This window comes from Castor canadensis, chromosome 5 (genome assembly GCF_047511655.1).
Source record: "Castor canadensis chromosome 5, mCasCan1.hap1v2, whole genome shotgun sequence".
NCBI lineage: Eukaryota > Metazoa > Chordata > Mammalia > Rodentia > Castoridae > Castor > Castor canadensis.
This window is the reverse complement of record NC_133390.1, coordinates 122,640,534-122,661,782: the sequence shown is the minus strand read 5'-3', so window position 1 is coordinate 122,661,782 and position 21,249 is coordinate 122,640,534.

Below are 21,249 nucleotides of genomic sequence, written 5' to 3'. Positions count from 1 at the left end.
AGGACTGCCTTTGCTGTGTCCCATAGGTTCTGGTAGGTTGTGTTTTCATTTTTATTGACTTCCAGGAACTTTTAAATTTTCTCTTTTATTTTATCAATGACCCATTGTCATTCTATACAAACTTATCCCTCCTTCATCTTAGAGGTTTGTTGGTTTACTGGTTTAATAATGTTTTGTTCTTTTCTACTTATCATTTGTTTATCTATTCTCCTAGTGAGATTTCTTCTTTTCTGAGTTCTTGCTCTTGTGTTGTCTTTCCCCCTCTTCTATGTGTAGTATTTCTTTAAATTCTTCTATAATGCTGGCTTAGTGGTCATAAATTAATTATCTTATCATGGAAGATCTTTTGTTCATCAATTTTAAAGGATAATTTGTTGTTATAGGAGTCTCGGCATTTATTTTGTTTCAGGACTTGAAATACATTAGCCCATATTCTTCTGTCCTTTACATCTTCTGCTGAGAGGTCTGCTGATATTATTACAGGTTTGCCTTTGTAAGTAACTTGGTGCCTCTTTCTTGCAGCTTTCACTCAGTATTCTTTATTTGCTCTGTTGTTTTGGTATTTTAACTACAATATGTTGTAGAAAGGTTCTTTTCTGGTCATGCCTATTTGACATACTTGGATGTCCATTCCATTTCTTAAATTTAGGAAATTTTGTGCTATAATTTCATTGATATCATTTTCTAACTTTTAGTCTATATCTCAGTTCTTTCTTCTATACCATAGATTTGTAGGTTGATTCTCTTACAAATGTCCCATAGATCTTTGCTATTGTGGTCATGACTGCTTTTTTTTTCTTTACCAATATCTGAATGTAATAATTACTTAACCTTGTCCTCTGTCCCTCATGTTCTTTTTTCCATAGTCTATTTGTGAAGCATTCTATTGAGGTTTTTTTTAATTGCTTATACATTTATTCATATGTGTATACATTGTTTGCACTGCTTCTTCCCCCTCCCCCCCCCCCACATTGCTGCCAGGCAGAACCGGTTCTGCCCTCTTTTCCAATTTTGTTGAAGAGAAAACATAAGAGATCATATGAAAGACATAGCATTTTTGCTAGTTTGAAATAAAGATAGCAATACAGAGAGATTCCTAGCATTGCTTTCATGCAGATATGTATTACAACCAGAACTGGTTCATTTCTACTAGACCTCTTCACTACTTCCTGGTCATCTTCCCATAGTGGCCTCTGCCAGTTTAAGATTACTTTATTTGCTCCTCTACAATGGGCATATCAACCACTTCCAAGTTTTAGGCTTCCTTCCCCTTCCCTATTCTTCCTGTATGTGTTCTCGCCTCAGTGTGTGACCCATGTCCAATATTACTGCATTTGTTTTAGATCTATAATCCACATATGAGGGAGAATGTACAATTTTTGGCCTTCTGAGCCTGGCTAACTTATGTTCTCCAGTTCCATCCTTTTATTTCTGAATAACAAAATTTCATTCTCTGTGGCTGAGTAAAATTCTGTTGGGTATAAATACCACATTTCCTTAATCCATTTGTTGGTAGTTGGGCATCTTGGCTGTTTCCATAGCTTGGCTATTGTGAATAGTGCTGCAATAAACATGGGTGTGCAGGTGCCTTTGGAATAATCTGAGTCATATTCCTTTGGGTATATCCCTAGGAGTGGTATTTCTAGATTATATGGCAGATCTATGTTTAGTTCTTTAAGGAGCCACCATAATGTTTTCTAAAGTGTACTAGCTTACATCCCCACCAGCAGTGTATGAGGGTTCCTTTATCCCTGCATCCTCACCAACATTTGTTGGTGGTGGTGTTTTTGATGATAGCTGTTTTAACAGGAGTGTGGTAGAATCTTAGTGTGGTTTTGATTTGTACCTCCTTTATGGCCAGGGATGGTAAGCATTTTTTCATGCATTTTTTTGCTGTTTGGATTTCTTCCTTTGAAAAAGTTCTGTTTAGTTCAGTTGCCCACTTCTTTATTGGGTCATTGATTTGAGGGGAGTTTAGTTTTTTGAGCTCCCAGTATATTCTGGTTATTAGTCCTTTGATGTATAGCCAGCGTATATTGTCTTCCACTCTGTGGATGTTCTCTTCAGTTTAGAGACCATTTCTCTTGTTTTTGAGAGATTTTAATTTCATGTAGTCCCATTTGTCCATCCTTTCTCTTAGTTGCTGGGCTGTTAGAGTTCTGTTGAGGAAGTCCTTGCTTATACCTATTGCTTCTAGAGTATTCCCTGCTCTTTCTTGTACTAACTTCAGAGTTTTGGGTCAGATATTAAGGTCTTTAATCCACTTTGAGTTGATACTAGTACAGGGCAATAGGCATGGATCCAGTTTCAGTTTTCCACAAGTAGATAACCAGTTTTCCCACCAATGGAGGTTGTCTATTCACCATTGTATGTTTTTGGCAACTTTGTCAAAAAATAAGGTGGGCATACCTTATTATCTGGGTCCTCTATTCTGTTCCACTGGTCTTCATATCTGTTTTTGTGTCAGTACCATGCTGTTTTTGTTGCTATGGTTCTGCAGTATAGTTTGAAGTTGGGTATTGTGATACCTCCAGCATTGCTCTTTTTGCTGAGTATTGCCTTGGCTATTCACAGTCTTCTGTGTTTCCAAATGAACTTTAGGGTAGATCTTTCAATCTCTGTGATGAATGTCATTGGGATTTTGATGGGAATTGCATTGAACATGTAGCTTGCTTTTGGTAGAATTGCCATTTTTACTATGTTGATTCTACCAACCCATGAACATGGGAGATCTTCCCACTTTCTGCAGTCTTCCTCAATCTCTTTCTTCAGGGGTTTATAGTGTTCCCTGTAGAGGTCATTCATATCCTTTGTTAACTTTACTCCTAGGTTTTGTGTTTTTTTTGAGGCTATTGTAAATGGAATTGTTTTCCTATATTCTTTCTTGGTTTGTTAATTTTTGTTGTATAGAAAGGCTATTGATTTTTGTAAGTTGATTTTGTATCCTGCCACATTGCTGAAGCTGTTTATGGTGTCTAGGAGTTTTTGTGTAGATTTTTTTGGGTCTTTGGTGTATAGGATCATGTTGTTTACAAATAGGGATACGTTGACAATTTCTATTCCTATTCCTTTTATTACTTCTTCTTGCCTTATTGTATGTTGAACCACCCCTGCATCCCTGGGATGAAGCTAACTTGGTCATGGTGAATGATCTTTTTGATATGTTGTTGGATTTGGCTTGCCATTATTTTATTAAGGATTTTTGCATCAATGTTCATTAAAGAGATTGGCGTATAGTTCTCCTTTTTGGATGTGTCTTTGTCTGATTTTGGGATGAGTGTAATACTGACTTCATAGAATGAGTTAGACAATGTTCCTTCCCTTTCTATTTCATGGAGAAGTTTAAGGAGAGTTGGTATTAGTTCTTCTTTAAAGGTCTGATAGAATTCACCAGAAAATCCATCATTTCCTGGACTTTTCTTTTTTGTGAGATTCTATTGCTACTTCAATTTCATGAGTTTTTTATTTATAGAGCTTTTCATTTCCATCATTTCCATTTTTTGTCAGTTTCAGGGCTTCATGTGCTTTAGAAACATCCTTTCTTTGCACATTCAGAACTGCTGCTGGCCCTGATGAGCTTTGTGGCCTATTGGCCAGGCTGGTCCTCACTTGCTCTACAGACCTTCCAGTTTTTGGACTTAAGGGGTGGCCAGTGTCCAAACCTTGGGGTACCCCCATGTATGCCAGAGAGTTGAGGCTGCAAACCAAGCACTGAGATCTATCCTGGGGATGGGAAGAAACCAAGGTAACACTTGGGTTTTGCTTGCCTTTCTCAGAGTTTTCAGATCTTGCCTAGTATTAAACTACCCCAAAGAAAGGAGGAGGCTGGGGAAATAGAGCAATCTGTTGGACCTAGGTTCAGCACTTTCAGTCCCACCCAGCACAAACCACATGCAGCATAAGGGAGATGGCACCAAAGGCTGCACAATCTGTTGGCCATCCACTATGAGTTCTTTGTGTCTACTTAGGGATTATAGGTGAGGGGATTTGGGTTCATTCCTTGCCACAGAGGGCAGGGCCACCAATTGTCACACCCTTGACAGTCTGAGCTCCCCACTATCTAAACTTCTTAATAGGTCCATGTCAGACCTTCCCCCTCTCCATAACTATCTCCTACCCAGATACTGCAGAAGTATATTATTCCCAAGCTCACTGATTTGTGATTTTTCCTTCTTTATGTGTCTGTAGGTAATTCAGTCTCAAACAATAGGTCCCCTCTTAAGATGGCACCTAGTTATAGCTCTCCAAGATATGGGGAGTGGCAAAAATGGATTTCATTTGCAATTTGGGCCTTCATCAAAGAAGAAGTCACTGTTGTATCAATAACCACACTGAATTTAAGGCTTGTGAGAACTATGGACTTATCCTGTGGCTAGGACTACCAGACTATTTCACCTTACTTTGTGTTTGTGGTTTCAGCTTACCTCTCACCCCATCTCAGAGCCAGGTTGGCTCCTACTCTTTTCTATGTACTATTTCTGTGTCTCCACGCTTTTTGACTATCTTGTCACCTTTTTCATGATTCCTAATGCTCTTCCTCTCTTTGGAATATAGTCTGTCCTTTGTTACCCTAACTCTTCTAATTCACAGACTTGCACAGAGGAAGGTTTCAGTCCCTCATCTTACCCCAGAAGTTCAGAAATTTACATTTTAGCAAACATGCCCCCTTTTCTGAAGGGACTGTAATGCATAGATAATGGTGGAAACTATAGGAAGAATCAGACTTTGAGGCCAGCAACCTGAAATTTTAAGCTAGTTTGACCACTTAACATCAATATGTCCTCACTCATTGATTGCATTAAGAATTAACAAATATTTGAGCATCTACTATGTTGGAGATTTAACAGCAAACAAAACAGAAGGCCATCTCTTCCTTCATAAAGTTTGCATTCTGATTTAACAGAAAATGATAAATGCAATAGGGAAAAATTAAACAGCAAAGGGGGCAGGAAGGTTGCAAATTTAGAATGGCCAGAGGAAGCTTCATTGGGAACAGTCACATCTGAATAAGATTTGAATGAAGCAGAAGGTTATTCAGAGACTTGGGCAAACGTTGTTAATGGCAGAAGGGACATCCTTTGAAGTAAGATTATTCTTGGCATGTTTGAAGAGCATTAAAAGGCCAGTGTAGCATAGCAGAAACTGAGTTAATGTAGAGTAGAATGAAAGAAATGAATTCGGAGAGGTGAAAGGGCACACATCAGGTAGAATTTTGTAGGCTACTAAAAGGACTTTGGATTTTACTCTTGAGTTTGATGGGAAATCACTGGAGGGTGTTGAGTAGAATCATCTGATCTGTTTTATGTTTAAGGGATCCGTTGGTTGTTGGGTTGATAGTAGACTATAGGACAGTGAAGGCAGAAACTTGGAGACTAGTTAGGATTCTATTGCAATTATCTAAGTGAGAGATCACAGTGGCTTGGACCAGGGCAGTTAATAGTACAAATAGTGAGAAATACACTGGATTCACTTGGGAAGTAGGAAAAAAAACCCCAACAAAACATGATTTGTTAAAGTTTGTATTATAAAAGAAAAAGTCAATGCTTTTCTGTAGTAAAATTTATTCCAATTATAGATTCATTTGAAAATATATTCAGTGATGACTGTGCTATGCACATTTATGTGCTGGTCATTACAAAGCTTTGGGAGATACATTGGGAAACCAGACCTATGGTACCTATGCTCATGGGTCTCACATTCTAGTGACACTGAGACAACAAATACCAGTTTCTCTGGTTGTTGTGACAATGTAAAGAGCATAATATGGAACCTGGCATATAAAAGATTTTAGTTCATGGTATTCTTACTATTATATAGGATATCTAGCAAAAAAGGTAGTCTATTTAGGTGTACAGAACATAGACTGGTGTTAACAAAATACAAAGGGAGTAGGCAAGATGCAGTGGAATGAAGAATTAATACTCCCATGATTTCTCAAGTACTTAACATTATTTGTTTTTTTATTTTCATTTCAATATGGGGATGATTCAGTAGACTATGATCTGGAGCCATAGCCATGAGTCTTCAACACAACTCTGGGAAAGGCTTTTGGGTACCTTTGAGGGTTAGAATAGTATGGCTTTGGGGTGATTTGTTGTTGGGATTAGACTTCAACCAGGGGTATTTGGCAAATTGTGGAGACACTTTTGGTTGTGCTAGGGCAGGTGGGAGGAGTGTACTACTGGAATCTAGGGGTTAGAAGCCAAAGATGCTACTAAATGTCTTATAAATTGTTGTCCTCTTACCACTGAAGAACTACTTTTTTTTTTTTCCTTTTTCTTTTATTGTTCATATGTGCATACAAGGCTTGGTTCATTTATCCCCCCTGCCCCCACCCCCTCCCTTACCACCCACTCCACCCCCTCTCTCTCCCCCCCCAATACCCAGCAGAAACTATTTTGCCCTTATTTCTAATTTTGTTGTAGAGAGAGTATAAGCAACAATAGGAAGGAACAAGGGTTTTTGCTGGTTGAGATAAGGATAGCTATACAGGGCATTGACTCACATTGATTTCCTGTGCATGGGTGTTACCTTTTAGGTTAATTCTTTTTGATCTAACCTTTTCTCTAGTACCTGTTCCCCTTTTCCTATTGGCCTTAGTTGCTTTTAAGGTTTCTGCTTTAGTTTCTCTGCATTAAGGGCAACAAATGCTAGCTAGTTTTTTAGGTGTCTTACCTATCCTCACCCCTTCCTTGTGTGCTCTCGCTTTTATCATGTGCTCATAGTCCAATCCCCTTGTTGTGTTTGCCCTTGATCTAATGACCATATATGAGGGAGAACATATGATTTTTGGTCTTTTGGGCCAGGCTAACCTCACTCAGAATGATGTTCTCCAATTCCATCCATTTACCAGCGAATGATAACATTTCGTTCTTCTTCATGGCTGCATAAAATTCCATTGTGTATAGATACCACATTTTCTTAATCCATTCATCAGTGGTGGGGCATCTTGGCTGTTTCCATAACTTGGTTATTGTGAATAGTGCCACAATAAACATGGGTGTGCAGGTGCCTCTGGAGTAACCTGTGTCACAGTCTTTTGGGTATATCCTCAAGAGTGGTATTACTGGATCAAATGGTAGATTGATGTCTAGCTTTTTAAGTAGCCTCCAAATTTTTTTCCAGAGTGGTTGTACTAGTCTACATTCCCACCAACAGTGTAAGAGGGTTCCTTTTTCCCCCGCATCCTCGCCAACACCTGTTGTTGGTGGTGTTGCTGATGATGGCTATACTGAAGAACTACTTAATTCAAAATGCCAACAATGCCTGAGGCTGAGAAACCATGAGGTTAAGAAAAGAAAGGTAAAGTTATCACCCTAAGCTATTACCATGTGATCATAAACAAAATGAGTGGTTTGAGAAGAAAAGTTTCCACACTCCAATAATGTTATAGACTCTGGAAGGACATAATAATATCAGTAAGAAAGAAGATATTCAGAAGAATATTGTGTGCTTTCTTAATTTATTTGCTTTTTCTCCCAGAAATAGCCCTGCTTGGTGGCAGCAATCCATTCTATCTGCTGTCTTCACCAAAGGATAAGGAAGTGCCTTTTCTTTTTGCTTAAATGTCCTATTTTCCTGGACTGAGTTGGAGGTCATTCTAGAAGCAGGAAAAGTCTGTTTGAAGATGTTTTATTCTGGGAAAATTAATGGGCAGACAATGCAAACACAAAAAGCCAAATTGTTCTTTTGGTTCCAAATAAATACTGTTTTCTGACACTGCCTGAATTTAAATGGTCCTCAGTTTGACTGTGAAATTAACACCCCTGTGTGCCTAATTGTGGGGGTAGGGTGTAATTCACACCACTTCCAGAGCTATTGTCTGTCTGGAATGCAGAGGAAGCAGGCCCATGGTATACCCTCTTAACCAAGAATTGCTTTTGCCTTGACTAACAACTGGTTTCTGGTCCTGAGAGTCTTAGAAGCTGTCTCACTACCAGTGCATAGGTTGTGAATAAAGAAGAGTAACTCATAATTACAAAGTTTCTAACTGGAAACCTAACTAGTTATTAGATGGGGGACCTTGGAGATATCTTTTAAATTGTTAGGGCCATCTGGTTACTTTTAAAACTTACTTACATCTCTAAAATTCTGCAATTTTATGGATCATAGAATCAGTGACTCAGAGTTGGGAGGAATCTTAAGCCCTATTTTGAGGTGCAGTTTCTTTGAAGCTACATCATGACAGGATAGCAAACAAATGGTCTTTATGAGAAACATACTTGCACAAACAATTTTTTTCTTTGGAAAGAATTAAAATTATACAAAATTCTCTTGTATACATTGTACATATTATTGTACTCTTTTCATAAATATGAATCAGTTTCAGTACTATCATCAATATATACGTTTGTTTTTTCATATCCTGTATACCAGACAGCACTAAACCATTTTAGTTAGCTTACTATAATACTAATTTTAGATTATTTGCATTTGAGTATTTTTAAGTATTAAGGATCCCATCAACAATGCAAGCATTTTCTCCTTTTGACTACAGTAGCTTTCACATTTTGAAAGGAAAGCTGATAGGAACTCATAGGAAATAGACCTTGCCTGAATCAAGTGATTTTTTTTTTCTCATTTATTACAATAGTGAAGATTCGAGGAAGGTAATCTTGAAACAACAACAAAAGAACATTATTCTGGAGGTTTTGGTCTCTTCCAAACTAATTTTAAAAAGAAAAATAATAAAGGAAGCATTTGATATATTTCTTAAATTTATTAACAAGGAAGGCTATCAAATGTACTTTCCTGCAGGGTTTTACTGAGGACAGAAATTCTCTTTCAATAGTGAAGGAATAGGTGCGTAAGTCTTTTAAAAACAAAAAGATCCTGGATTGTTGGGCAAAGTGTGGTGAATCACATCACTAATCCCAGATATTTGGGAGGTGGAGATAAGGAAATCATGGTTCAAAGGCCAATCTGGGAAAAAGTTAGTGAGACCCCATGAAAAAGTACAAGCCAGGCATGGTGGTACACATTTGTAATTCCAACTACAAAAGTATAGTAGGAGGATCACAGTCTGAAGCAGGCCTGAGCAAAAAGCATTAAACCCTATCTGAAAAATAACTAAAAGCAAAAAAGATTTAGGGGTATGACTCATATGTTAAAGTGCTTAGAGCACTTGGAAGTGTAAGGCCCTGAGTTCAATTCCCAGCACCACCAAAAAAAAAAAAAAAAAAACCCAAACAAACAAAAAAAGAAACAAAGAAAGAAACAAAACAAAACATAACAAATCCTAATATCTTAAGGGCAAAAGTAAAGAAAATGTACCAGAGATAATGTGTTTTTATTAGTGTATGATACAAAGGGTTTCATTCTGACATTTCCATAATATATGTATTGTACCCCGATTTGGTTCATCCCCTCCATTATTCTCCCTCTTTCCCTCTCCTGCCTTCTTTTCTTTTCTTTTTTTATTGTTGCACTGGGGGTACATTGTGACATTTATAAAAGGTTTTATAATGTATCATAGTTGAATTTACCACTTCATCATTCTCCTATATCTCCCTCCCTCCATTACAGGAATAATTTTAGAAGGTCTCATTTTTCCATTTACATAAATGTGTGTACAATATCAGTATCATATTCACCCTCTTACACCCTATCCCCACATCCTCCCAGCTCCCACTGGTACCAACCCTATAGACCCTCCTGTTTGTTTTTATAAAAAACAAAATGTCATGTTTTGTTTGTATAACATAGCTATACAAGGAGTTTCTTTATGACATTTCTATGTATGTATGTATTATAACTTGGATAAGTTCATCTCTTCTATTTTTCTCCTTTCTACCTTAGTCCCCTTATGATGATTTCAACAGGTTTAAAAATTCTATATTCATTCTTTTATAGGGAGTACATCAACCTTATTCACCTTCTTAACTTTCCTCATTTCCCCTTCCTCTCACATAGGTGACTTCCCTTTAGCATGACCTGTTTTATGGAATGTTGCTTGTATTTGTATTGGGTCTATATTCCACATATGAGAGAAAACATGAGGCCTTTGACTTTCTGAACCTGGCTAACATCACTTAAGATGATGTTCTTCAATAGGAGGGAGGAGGGAGGAGGTGGGGATAGGGTGTAAGAAGGTGAATATGGTATAAATATTGTGTGGGGGGACAGAAAGGAAAATGGTGGAGAAAGTGAATTCAAGTATGATATATTTGATGTATTGTAAGAACCTTTGTAAATACCACAATGTACACCCCTACCCAGCCCAATAAAATAAAAACAAAATAAAATTTTAAAAAGATGATCTTCAGTTTTATCCATTTACCTGCAAATGACAAAATTTCATTCTTCTTTATGGTTGAATAAAACTTCACTGTATATAAATACCACATATTCTTAATCCATTTATCAGTAATGGGGCATCTTGGCTGTTTCCATTTCTTAGCTATTGTGAATAATGCTGCAATAAACATGGGTGTGTACGTGTCTCTATAATCAACTGACTTACATTCCATGGGGTAAATCCCTAAGAGTGGTATTGCAGTATCATATGAAAGTTCAATCTTTAGGTTTTTAGGAGCTTCCATACTGTTTTCCATAGTGGTTGTACTAATTTCATTCCCACCAGCAGCATATAAGGGCTCCTTTATCCCCACATCCTTGCCAACATTTGTTGTTGATTTGTTCTTGATGATAGCCATTCTAACAGAAGTGAGATGGAATCAATGTAGTTTTCATTTGCATTACTTTTATGGCCAGGGGTGTTGAGCATTTCTTCATGTGTTTTTTGGACATTTGGATTTCTGCCTTTGAAAAAGCTCTGTTCAGTTCATTTGTCCATTTCTTCATTAGGTCTTTGATTTTTGGGGGATGAGTTTAGTTTTTGAGTTTCCTATATTTTTTATTAATCCTTTGTCTGATGTATAGTTGGCAAAGATTTTCTCCCATTCCCAACCTCTTCAGTCTGGTAACAATTTTCTTTGCTGTGCAGAAGCTTTTTAGTCTCATGTAGTTTCATTTGTCAATTCTTTCTTTAAGTTGCTGAGCCATTTGAGTTCTATTTTAAGAAATCATTGCTTGGAATTTTATGCAGCCATGAAGAAGAACGAAATGTTATCATTCGCTGGTAAATGGATGGAATTGGAGAACATCATTCTGATTGAGGTTAGCCTGGCACAAAAGACCAAAAATCGTATGTTCTCCCTCATATGTGGACATTAGATCAAGGGCAAACACAACAAGGGGATTGGACTATGAGCACATGATAAAAGAGAGAGCACACAAGGGAGGGGTGAGGATAGGTAAGACACCTAAAAAACTAGCTAGCATTTGTTGCCCTTAACGCAGAGAAACTAAAGCAGATACCCTAAAGCAACTGAGGCCAATAGGAAAAGGGGACCAGGAACTAGAGAAAAGGTTAGATCAAAAAGAATTAACCTAGAAGGTAACAGCCACGCACAGGAAATCAATGTGAGTCAATGCCCTGTATAGCTATCCTTATCTCAACCAGCAAAACCCCTTGTTCCTTCCTATTATTGCTTACACTCTCTCTACAACAAAATTAGAGATAAGGGCAAAATAGTTTCTGCTGGGTATTGAGGGGGGGAGCGGGAGGGGGTGGAGTGGGTGGTAAGGGAGGGGGTGGGGGCAGGGGGGAGAAATGAACCAAGCCTTGTATGCACATATGAATAATAAAAGAAAAATGAAAAAAAAAAAAATAATGGACAGAGAGCTGGGCGCCGGTGGCTCACACCTGTAATCCTAGCTACTTAGGAAGCAGAGATCAGGAGGATCACAGTTTGAAGCCAGCCTGGGGAAATAGTGCTCGAGACCCTGTTTTGAAAAAAAAAATCACTAAAAAGGGCTGGTGGAGTGGCTCAAGGTGTAGGCCCTGTGTTCAAACCCCAGTACCACAGGAAAAAAAAAAAAAGAAAGAATGGGCAGAGAGACATTACTCAAGGAATGTTGATCCCTACTTCAGATAGATGAATTATGACAGGTTTCAACCAGTAACTATAATTTACATCTTCTTTGGACAGTGATTTGTCCAAGAATGGGTATATAACCTGTCCTGGCTACTGAGGTCTTGCAAGAAATATATTTTATCCACAGGAAAAAGATGGCCTCATAAGGAAAAGATTCCTGCTTTCTGCCTTTGGATATGGTTGCTCTACCCAGCTCCGGGCAGCCATGTAATGACAATGAGTCAACAGGCTGAAGACAGTGAAGCAGAAGGAGGCTCAGTGTATTTCATGGCTGCCACTGCTAAAATTTTTGTTGAATCTTGAACAGTCTACTTTTCATATCTAGTTAAGTGAATTATAAAAGTCTGTGTTGCTTAAACCAGCATTAGGCAATTTTCTATTACTTGTAGCTGAATGTGATTTAACTAACAGAGAATTTAGGTTTTATATATAAAAAAAAAAAAAGAAATCATTGCTTATGCCTATTAATTCCAGTGTATTCCCTGCTCTTTCCTGCACTAGCTTCAAAGTTTCAGTTCTAATATTAAAGTCCTTAATTCACTTTGAGTTGATACTTGTATATGGTGAAAGACATGGGTCTAATTTCAGTTTTCTGCATGCAGATATCCAGTTTTCTCAGCAACATTTGTTGAACAATCTGTCCTTTCTTTATTGTATGTTTTTGGCACCTTTGTCAAAAATCAGGTGAGCCTAGCTGTGTGGATTCATATCTGGGTCTTCTATTCTGTTTCACTGGTCTTCAGGTCTGTGTTTGTGCCAGTAACCTGCTGTTTTTATTACTGTAGCACTATAGTATAATTGGAAGTCAGGTATTGTAATACCTCTAGCTTCTTTTTTGCTCATTATTGCCATTTTGCTCAATATTGCCTTCACTACTCATAGTCTTTTGTGCTTCCAAATGAACTTAGGGTTGATGTTTCATTCTCTGTGAAGAATATCATTAGAATTTTAATGGGGATTGCATTGAACATGTAGATTGCTTTTGGTAATACAACCCTTTTCACAATATTGATTCTGCTAATCTATGAGCATGGGAGGTCTTTCCATCTTCTGTAGCTTTCTTTGATTTCTTTCTTAATGGTTTGTAGTTTTCATTGTAGAGGTCCTTCACATCCTTAGTTAAGTTTATTCTTAGGTTTTTTTGAGGCTATTGTAAATGAAATTGTTTTCTATATTCTTTCACAGTCTGTTCATTATTCCCAACCCTATTCTTAAGATGACTCTGATAGTTTTCAGTATTCCTTATTCATACATGTATAGAAAGTTTATTAACCATATTCACCCTTCTTTTTCTTCTTCATTTACCATCTCCCTCTTATAAGTACCCAACCCTTAAACTGGTCTGTTTTACATTCTTGTCTTTCATTATGTAAGTGCCTGTTCATGGTTCAATGGGGATTTTGCCTTGGTATTTTACTTATAAATATATTGTGCTTTAATCAGTCTAACCCCTTCTATTATTTTTCCTCACCATTTCCCCTATATCCTGTATTGTTAAACAGTTTTCAGAATGTTTCATTTTGTCTTGTTCCTACAAAGATGTGATGTACTTCAGCATTATTCCCTCTATATCATTCTTTTCCTTCTTCTTTAGTCTCCGCTAACTGTTCCACTTAAGAAACATGTTCTGTATATACACATATATATGTATATATAATAAAGCTTGTATTTGTATTGAATCTATCTTCCACATATGAGAGAAAACATGTGACATTTGTCTTTCTGAACCTGGCTTACTTCACTTAACATTACGGTTTCCACTTTCATCCATTTACCTGTGAATGACAAAATTTCATTCTTCTTCATGGCTGAATAATCCATTGTATTATTATTATACATGAATATATGTATATATTATATATTATATTTTCTTAATCCAGTCAGCAGTTGTAGGGCATCTGGGCTACTTTCATAGCCTTGGAAATTATAAATAATGCTGCAATAAACAAGGATGTGAAAGTGTTTTTATCTTTACTAGCATTCCTTAGATAGATGCCTAGGATCATATAGTAGTTCTATTTTTAGGTTTTTGAGAAGCCTCCATAATGTTTTCCACAGTGGTTGTACTAATTTATATTCTCACCAAAAGTGTATGAGGGTTCTTTTCCCCCAACATCTTTGCCAACATTTGTGGCTGTTTATGTTCTTTTTAAAAATTTTTATTTTAATGGTACTGGAGTTTGAACCCAGATCCCCATGCTTGCTAGGCTCTATCACTTGAGCCACTCTGCCAGTACTATTTGTGGGTTTGTTTGTTTGTTTGTTTTTTGCAGTACTGTGGTTTGAACTAAGGCCCATACCTTCAGCCACTCTGCCAACCCTTTTGTTTGTGATGGGTTTTTTCAAAATAGGTTCTCATGGAACTATTTGCCTAGACAAGTTTTGAATTACGATCCTTCTGATCTCTGCCTCCTGAATAGCTAGAATTATAGGCATGTGCCATCAATACCTGACTTTTTGTGTTCTTGATGATAGCCATTTTCACAAGAGTGAGGTGGAATCTTAACATGATTTTGATTTGTATTTCCTTTATGGCTAGGGTTGTTGAGCATTTCTTTATGTGATTTTTGGCCATTTGGACTTCTTCCCTTGAAAAGTCTCTGTCTATTTCTTCATTAGGTCATTGATTCTTTGGGAGTTTAGTTTTTTGAGCTCCCTGAAAATTCATTATTAATCTCTTGTTAGATATGTAGCTAGCAAAGATTTTTCTTCCATTCCGTGGGCAGCCTCTTGAGTCTGGTAACCATTTCTTTTGTTGTGTAGAAACATTTTGGTTTCATAAAGTCCCATTTGTCAATCCTTTGTCTTAGCTGTTGAGTCATCAAAATTCTGTTTAAGAAGTTATTGCCTATGCCTATATGTTCCAGTATATTCCTTACTCTTTTTTGCACTATTTTTAAAGTTTCTGTCCTTATATTAAGGACTTTGCTCCACTTTGAATTGATATTTGTACAGGATGAAAGACATGGCCTAGTTTCAGTCTTCTACATGTAGATTTCCAATTTTGTTGAAAAGACTGTCTTTTCTCCATTGTATGTTTCAGTCTCCTTTGTCTAAAATCAAGTGGAGTAGTTGCATGTATTTATGACTTCAATTCTATTCTGTTGGTCTTTGTGTCTGTTTTTGTACCAGTATCAGGCTGTTTTTATTGCTATGGCTCTGTAGTATAGTTTGAAGTCAGGTATTGTGATGTGATACTGGCAGTGTTGCTCTTTTTGCTCAGTATTGCCTTGGCTATTTGCAGTGTTTTGTACTTTTGTATGAACTTTAGGGTTGATTTTTCAATGTCTGTGAGGAATGTCATTGGAATTTTGATGGGGGTTACATTGAGCACGTAGATTATTTTTGGTACTCTAGCCATTTTCATGATATTAATTCTGCTGATCCATGAGCATGGGAAATCTTTCCATCTTCTGATATCTTCTTTATTCAGTGGTTCATAATTTTTGCTGTGGAGGTCTTTCACTTCCTTTTTATTTATTTTATTTTTTGAGGCTATTGCAAATGTAATTGTTTTCCTAAATTATTTGTCAATTGTTAGGTCCCTGATGTCCTTTCCAGCCTTTTGTTGGTAATATGGGCACCAATCAATCTGGCTGTTAGCTGCTGATTGGGGGCATCATTATGAGGGAGGTTTTGGCTGGAATGTATGAAGTCCCTGGGGACTGGAGGCAGGTGACTTCCCTTAGATCTCATTTGAAGATATGGCCAGTTGTTGGTAGGCCAGAGGGGGTTGTAGTAGCATCTGGTGAAAAGTCTGTCTGCTGACCTCTCCTAGCCAATCCTGGAGGCATCTAAAAAGGCAAGGGATGATAAGGAGTAAGGAGAAAATAGCTGCCAAAGATCACAACTGACAGAGCAGGTCTTCGATATATTGAAGGTAAGGAAGATAGAAGATTGGCATCCCTTAGTTGGACAGAAGATGTAGTTAAGCAGAATATGTGGGTAAAATTGACTTGCCAGTCTTCTCCAGGTATAGAGTTCCAGAGCTGGTGGGCCGAGAAGGCTGGGGGTGGTTTGAGACCGCCGTGAGGAGAGACCTGGGCACAGGTGGGGCATTCCTGAATAATTTTAGTTACAAGAGAGGCAAGAGAAGGGTGAAAGAATAAGGGTTGGAGAAAGTGAAGAAAGTGCTTAGTGCCAATGTGAAGTGTTTTGTGGATGGCCTTTAAGATTTGTTTGGCCTGTGAGCTGAGAAGGGTAAACTTTTCATTCAGGAGGAGCCATCCCTGTGATCCTGGTGTGGCTCCCAAGTTGGTGAGTTTGGTTCTTTCTTCTGGAGTATAGGGGAGGTTATGAAGAGGACCAAGGGAGGAATCTGGGTGCTGGCCCTCTTTCCTTTATTGTCTGTAAAGGCATTACCTTGGGCTATTTCTGTTGTTTCTGGTGGGTGTCCCTTGCAATAGATAACTGCCACCTTAGCAGGTAAGTAGGAGGCTTTGAATAGTTTAAGGATTAGTGACCCATTGGTAATGGGAGTTCTCTTATTGGTGAGGAAGCCCCTTTCTTCCCATAAGACTGTATGGTGATAGGCATATTTGGAGTTAGTGTAAATGTTGGCTTTTTTTTGTCTTTAGCTAAAGTGAGGGCTCTAGTTAGAGCTATAAGTTCTGCCTTTTGAGAAGTGGTACCCCAAGGGAGAGGGCTAGATTCAATATCTTCCATAAGGGACACTACAGCATAGCCGGTATGTCTCTTGCCCTCTGAGTCTAGTGAGGAGCTGCCATTATGAACCAGGAGACATCAGGATCAGGTAGAGGTGAGCAGGATAGATGAGGTTAACAGTATGTAAGAGTTTCTAGTGTTTCTAAGCAGGAATATTCTAAGGGTGTGCCATCAGGAAGCAAGGTGGCAGGATTAAGAGGAGGGCAAGCCTGCAGGGTAACATATGAATTTTCTATAAAAGGGAGATGGAAAAGCTGTAGTCTTGAGGGAGACAGGTTGGAGAGACAGCAGTGGGACAGGAGATCAGTAAATTGGTGGGGGGACAGAACAGTTGTGGGTCTTCCAAAGGTGAGTTTGGAGGCTTCCTGGGTTAATAAGGCTGCTGCAACCAAAGCATGCAGGCAGGGCTGCCAGCTTTTGACTATGAGGTCAAGCTGTTTGGATAGGTAAGCTACAGGGGCAAAGGTGGGACCCTTCATCTGTCCCAGTACTCCTAAGGCCATTCCTCCTCATTCAGTGACATACAATTTGAAAGAGTCCTCTAGATTTGGGAGAGAGAGAACTGGGGCCTAAAGGAGGGCCTGTTGGAGTTTGAGAAAGGGAGTTTTAATGGGTTTGGCTGGGTCAAGGGGCTCAGTTAGAGGGCTCCTTGCAGCCTCATGGAGAGGTTGGGCCAAGAGGGCAAAATTGGGAATCCATGTCCTGAGATAGCCAGCCAGACCTAGGAAGGAAAGTACTTCTCCTTTTGTAGATGGGACCACTAATGATCTATGTGGGCCTTAAAATCTACTGTAATTGTACTGGAAGTTGGTGTAAGGAGAATGCCCAGGTATTTTACCTGAGTCTGGGAGAGTTGAGCTTTTGAAGGTGAAACATCATGGACCATTGTGCTAGGAAATTGAGTAATAAGACAGTATGGTTTTGAGAGCAGGTGAGGATTGGGCTACAGAGGAGGAGATCACTTATATACTGGAACAGAGTACTAGGTTGAAGGACAAGGATGGATAGGTCCAGTGCCAAAGCCTGGCCAAAGAAGTGGGCGCTATCCTGGAAACCTTGGGGGAGGACTGTCCAAGTTAGCTGTTGGGCCAGTCCTGAAGCTGGATCCTCCCAAGTAAATGTAAAGAGATTGTGACATTCTGGGTGGAGGGAGATCATGAAGAAGGCATCCTTGAGGTCAAGAACAGAAAAGTAAGTGGTGTTTGTGGGGATGCAAGACAGTAGCATGTAGGGATTGGGAACACTAGTTGAGTTAATGATTCTTAAGTCTTAAACCAGTCTGTATGACCCGTCGGGTTTTAGGACAAGGAGGATAGGGGTGTTAAATGGAGAATGTGTAGGCCTAAGAATTTTCTTATGTGGAACTTGTCAATGAGGGGCTTTAAGCCCCACCTATGTTTAAGAGAGATAGGGTATTAAGATCTACTTGGGTGTGAGTTGGGGTCTTTAAGATATATCATGACTGGTGCATGGTGGAAGGTGACAGAGGGGGAGGAGATATCCCAGGCAGTTGGGTCAACAAGATCAAGGGGCAAGGGAAAGGTTGGGGCCGGCAAAGGAGGATAGCTGCTAAGTACCATTAAAAAAGGGACATGGGAGTGGTCCAGTGTAGTGGATGGGGGCGGGGAGGGGTCTAAAGGAAAAGGTGAAGTGAAATTTGGAGAGAAGGTCCCTTCCCAACAGAGTAGTGGGGCAGGATGGCAGGATAAGGAAAGAATGTGTAAAGGGAAAACCTGATATATGACATGAGACCAGTAGCTTTTGGCTGGTGGAGGAGACTGTCCACCCCCAGCATGGAGATCTGTAAAGGATAAAGCTTACTCAAAAAGTCAGGTAGCACCAAGTAGATGGCACCCTTGTAAGGAAATCAGCTTACCTGCTACTTGGCTGGTTACCTTGGGCTCCTCTCAAGTGATCTTGAGGGGAGCCAAGGTTCCAGGGCCATGTCAGTCTTCTGCCGCCGGGCCCCTGAGGTCCATGAGGCCTTTAGTCTGGTGGGCATGGGGATGGGAGACTGACCTATCTTGTGGAGGCAAAGAGGGGCTGTTGACCTTCCAGTATCTGGCCACATTGTGGACAGGGTCCTGGTGACAGGTGAGGTGAAGGGCAGTTTTTGCCCAGTGTCCTGTCTGGTTGCATTTGAAACAGGCGCCTGGAGGCATGCATTGTCCAGCCCTTTTGGAAGATGGAGGAAGCGGCCTCAGGGCAGCCGCCAAGAGCTGGGCCTTACCGTGGTCTCAGGCCTCCTCTCAGTTGTTAAATACCTTAAATGCTATTTTCCCAAGATCTCCTTGGGGGGTTTGAGGGCCATCCTCTGCCTGTTTAAGTTTTTTTGAATATCAGGGGAGGATTGGGAAATAAATTGGGAGTTGAGAATAAACATTCCTGCCCTTGAGGAAGGGTCAAGCTTAGCATAGTGGGTTAGGGTTTTTGTCAGGCATTCCAAAAAGTCGGCGGGGTTTTCAATAGGATGCTGGGTAACTTCTCTAAGCTCATCAAAATTAACTGTCTTGTGGGAAGCAGACTGTAGCCCTGCAAGGAGGCAGGTGAGCATATAATTTGGGCAGCCATCATGGAGGGATCTTGATAGTCCCAATGTGTGTCCTCACATGGCACTGCTGTAGATACTACCGGGAGAGTGAGATCAGTGTGATGTACATCATCAGTATGTGCCTGGGCTGCCAGCCAAACTCTTTCCTTCTCATCCGAATTTAGGGTAGAGGAAAGGATGACATATATGTCATGCCAGGTCATGTCATATGGTTAGGTTAGATATTTGAATTTTTTAATGTAGGAGGCTGTGTCATTAGAGAAGGAGCCAAGCCTTTTCTCTATCTGTGAGACATCAGTCATGGAAAAGGGCACATGGACCCTGGTAATACCATCAGCTCTTGCCGCCTCCTGGAGAGGGTATAGATGGCCTGGCCAGGTTTGGGAAGAGGTGTGGGAACATGTATGAGATGCTGGCAGAAAAGAGAAGGGTGAGGGCTTAGGAGAGGTTGGAGGAGATGTAGAGTCAAGGGGGCGCCGATGATGCAGGGTCAGTAGTGACCACCGTGGAAGGGGAATATGGTGGGGAAGGGGTTAGATAAGCCAGTGGGGGATGAGAGAGGTGGTGGGTCAGAGCAGTGGGAGGATGGGGTAGAAGAAGTGGTCAGGATGGAGGGTCAGCAAGAAGAGGAGCTGGGAGGTGGGTGGACTGAGTTGGTGAGGTTACAAGTAAAGGAGGAATCTTCTGAAGGGAAGTCAGTGGGTGGGAGAGACACAGACTTTGAGGAGGGTTTGTCACAGGTGAGAAGAATTTGGAAGGTGTGGCAAGATTTAATAAGGGACAGTCGAGATTAAAAATAGAGAAAAGCTTGGACATATGGGAGCTTGGACCATTTATCATTGCAGTGGCAGAAGTTGTCCAGGTCAGTAAGAGTGTGGAAGTCAAAAGTGCCATTTTCAAGCCACTGGGACTGATTTTTTAATTTGTATTGAGGCCAAACAGTGTTAAAGTAAAGGATTAATCACTTGGGCTTAATACCTTGTTGGAGACCAAGATCCTAGCTATCAAATTTAGAGTGTGTGGTCCCCATGATGTAGTGGAAGAAAAGAAAGAGAGAGAGAGAGAGAGAGAGAGAGAGAGAGAGAGAGAGAGAGAGAGAGAGGAGAGAGAGAGAGAGAGAGAGGAGAGAGAGAGAGAGAGAATAAGAGAAAGAGAGAGAGTGTGTGAGAGAATAAGAGAAAGAGAAAGACTGAGAGAGAGAGAGAGAGAGAGTGAGAGTGGGAGACAAAGTGTGAGAGAGGTAGGTGCCTCAGTGAGTTTACCCTTCAGGTCAATGTAGATCTAGGTCAAGATCTAGCCTCCCTTACGTGACTCAGGCAAGGAGAGCAAAATCATCCAGTTGCCGTTTGGTCAGCATAAGCTGGAGGAGACTGTTGAACTCTCACTCAAGGTGGAGAAAAGGAAGACAGAGAGAGAGAGCAAAAGAGAGAAAGAGAGAGAGAGGAAAAGATGGAGAATAAGAGGAGAAGTGTTACCAGAGCAGATTCCCAGAGGCAGGCATCCCTGACCTGGGTCACTGTCGGTAGAGAAAGCCCAAACAATTAGCCAGGCATCCCTGTGCTAAGTGATGGACACTCCAGCAGGCATAGGAGGCACACCTGACATAGTGCTATGATTTCTGAGAGAAACAGAACAGGCAGCCCCGAGTAGGGTGACACTTACTGAGTCTGAGGAGAGGAGTAGATTAGGTGGACAGTAGTGGAAGGGAGTCTAGTGAGTGGGAGAGCCAGCAAGGCAAAATGGTCTGGGATCCGAAATCCATAGGCACGTGGGATCAGTTCGGCAGTCTGAGTCTGGGAAAGGGCAGGACACAAAAGCCAAGGGACTAGCCCACGGCAGGGGCATCCTGTTAACCTCTCCAGGGTTTTGGCACCAGATGTAAGGAACTGCCAGAGACTGCACCATGTGTAGAAAAGAAAGATTTATTGGGGGCCAGACTACCGGGCTGATTCTCAGTTTCAGAGTGCAGCAGCCCAGGTAGATTGGGTTGTGGGCTTTATAGGAGGGACCATCCATCAAAGGGGGAAGGGTATCTGTTTCAGAGAACAGCTTGGTTGTTGGGCCCTGATTGTCAGGGATTACCAGGTGGAACTG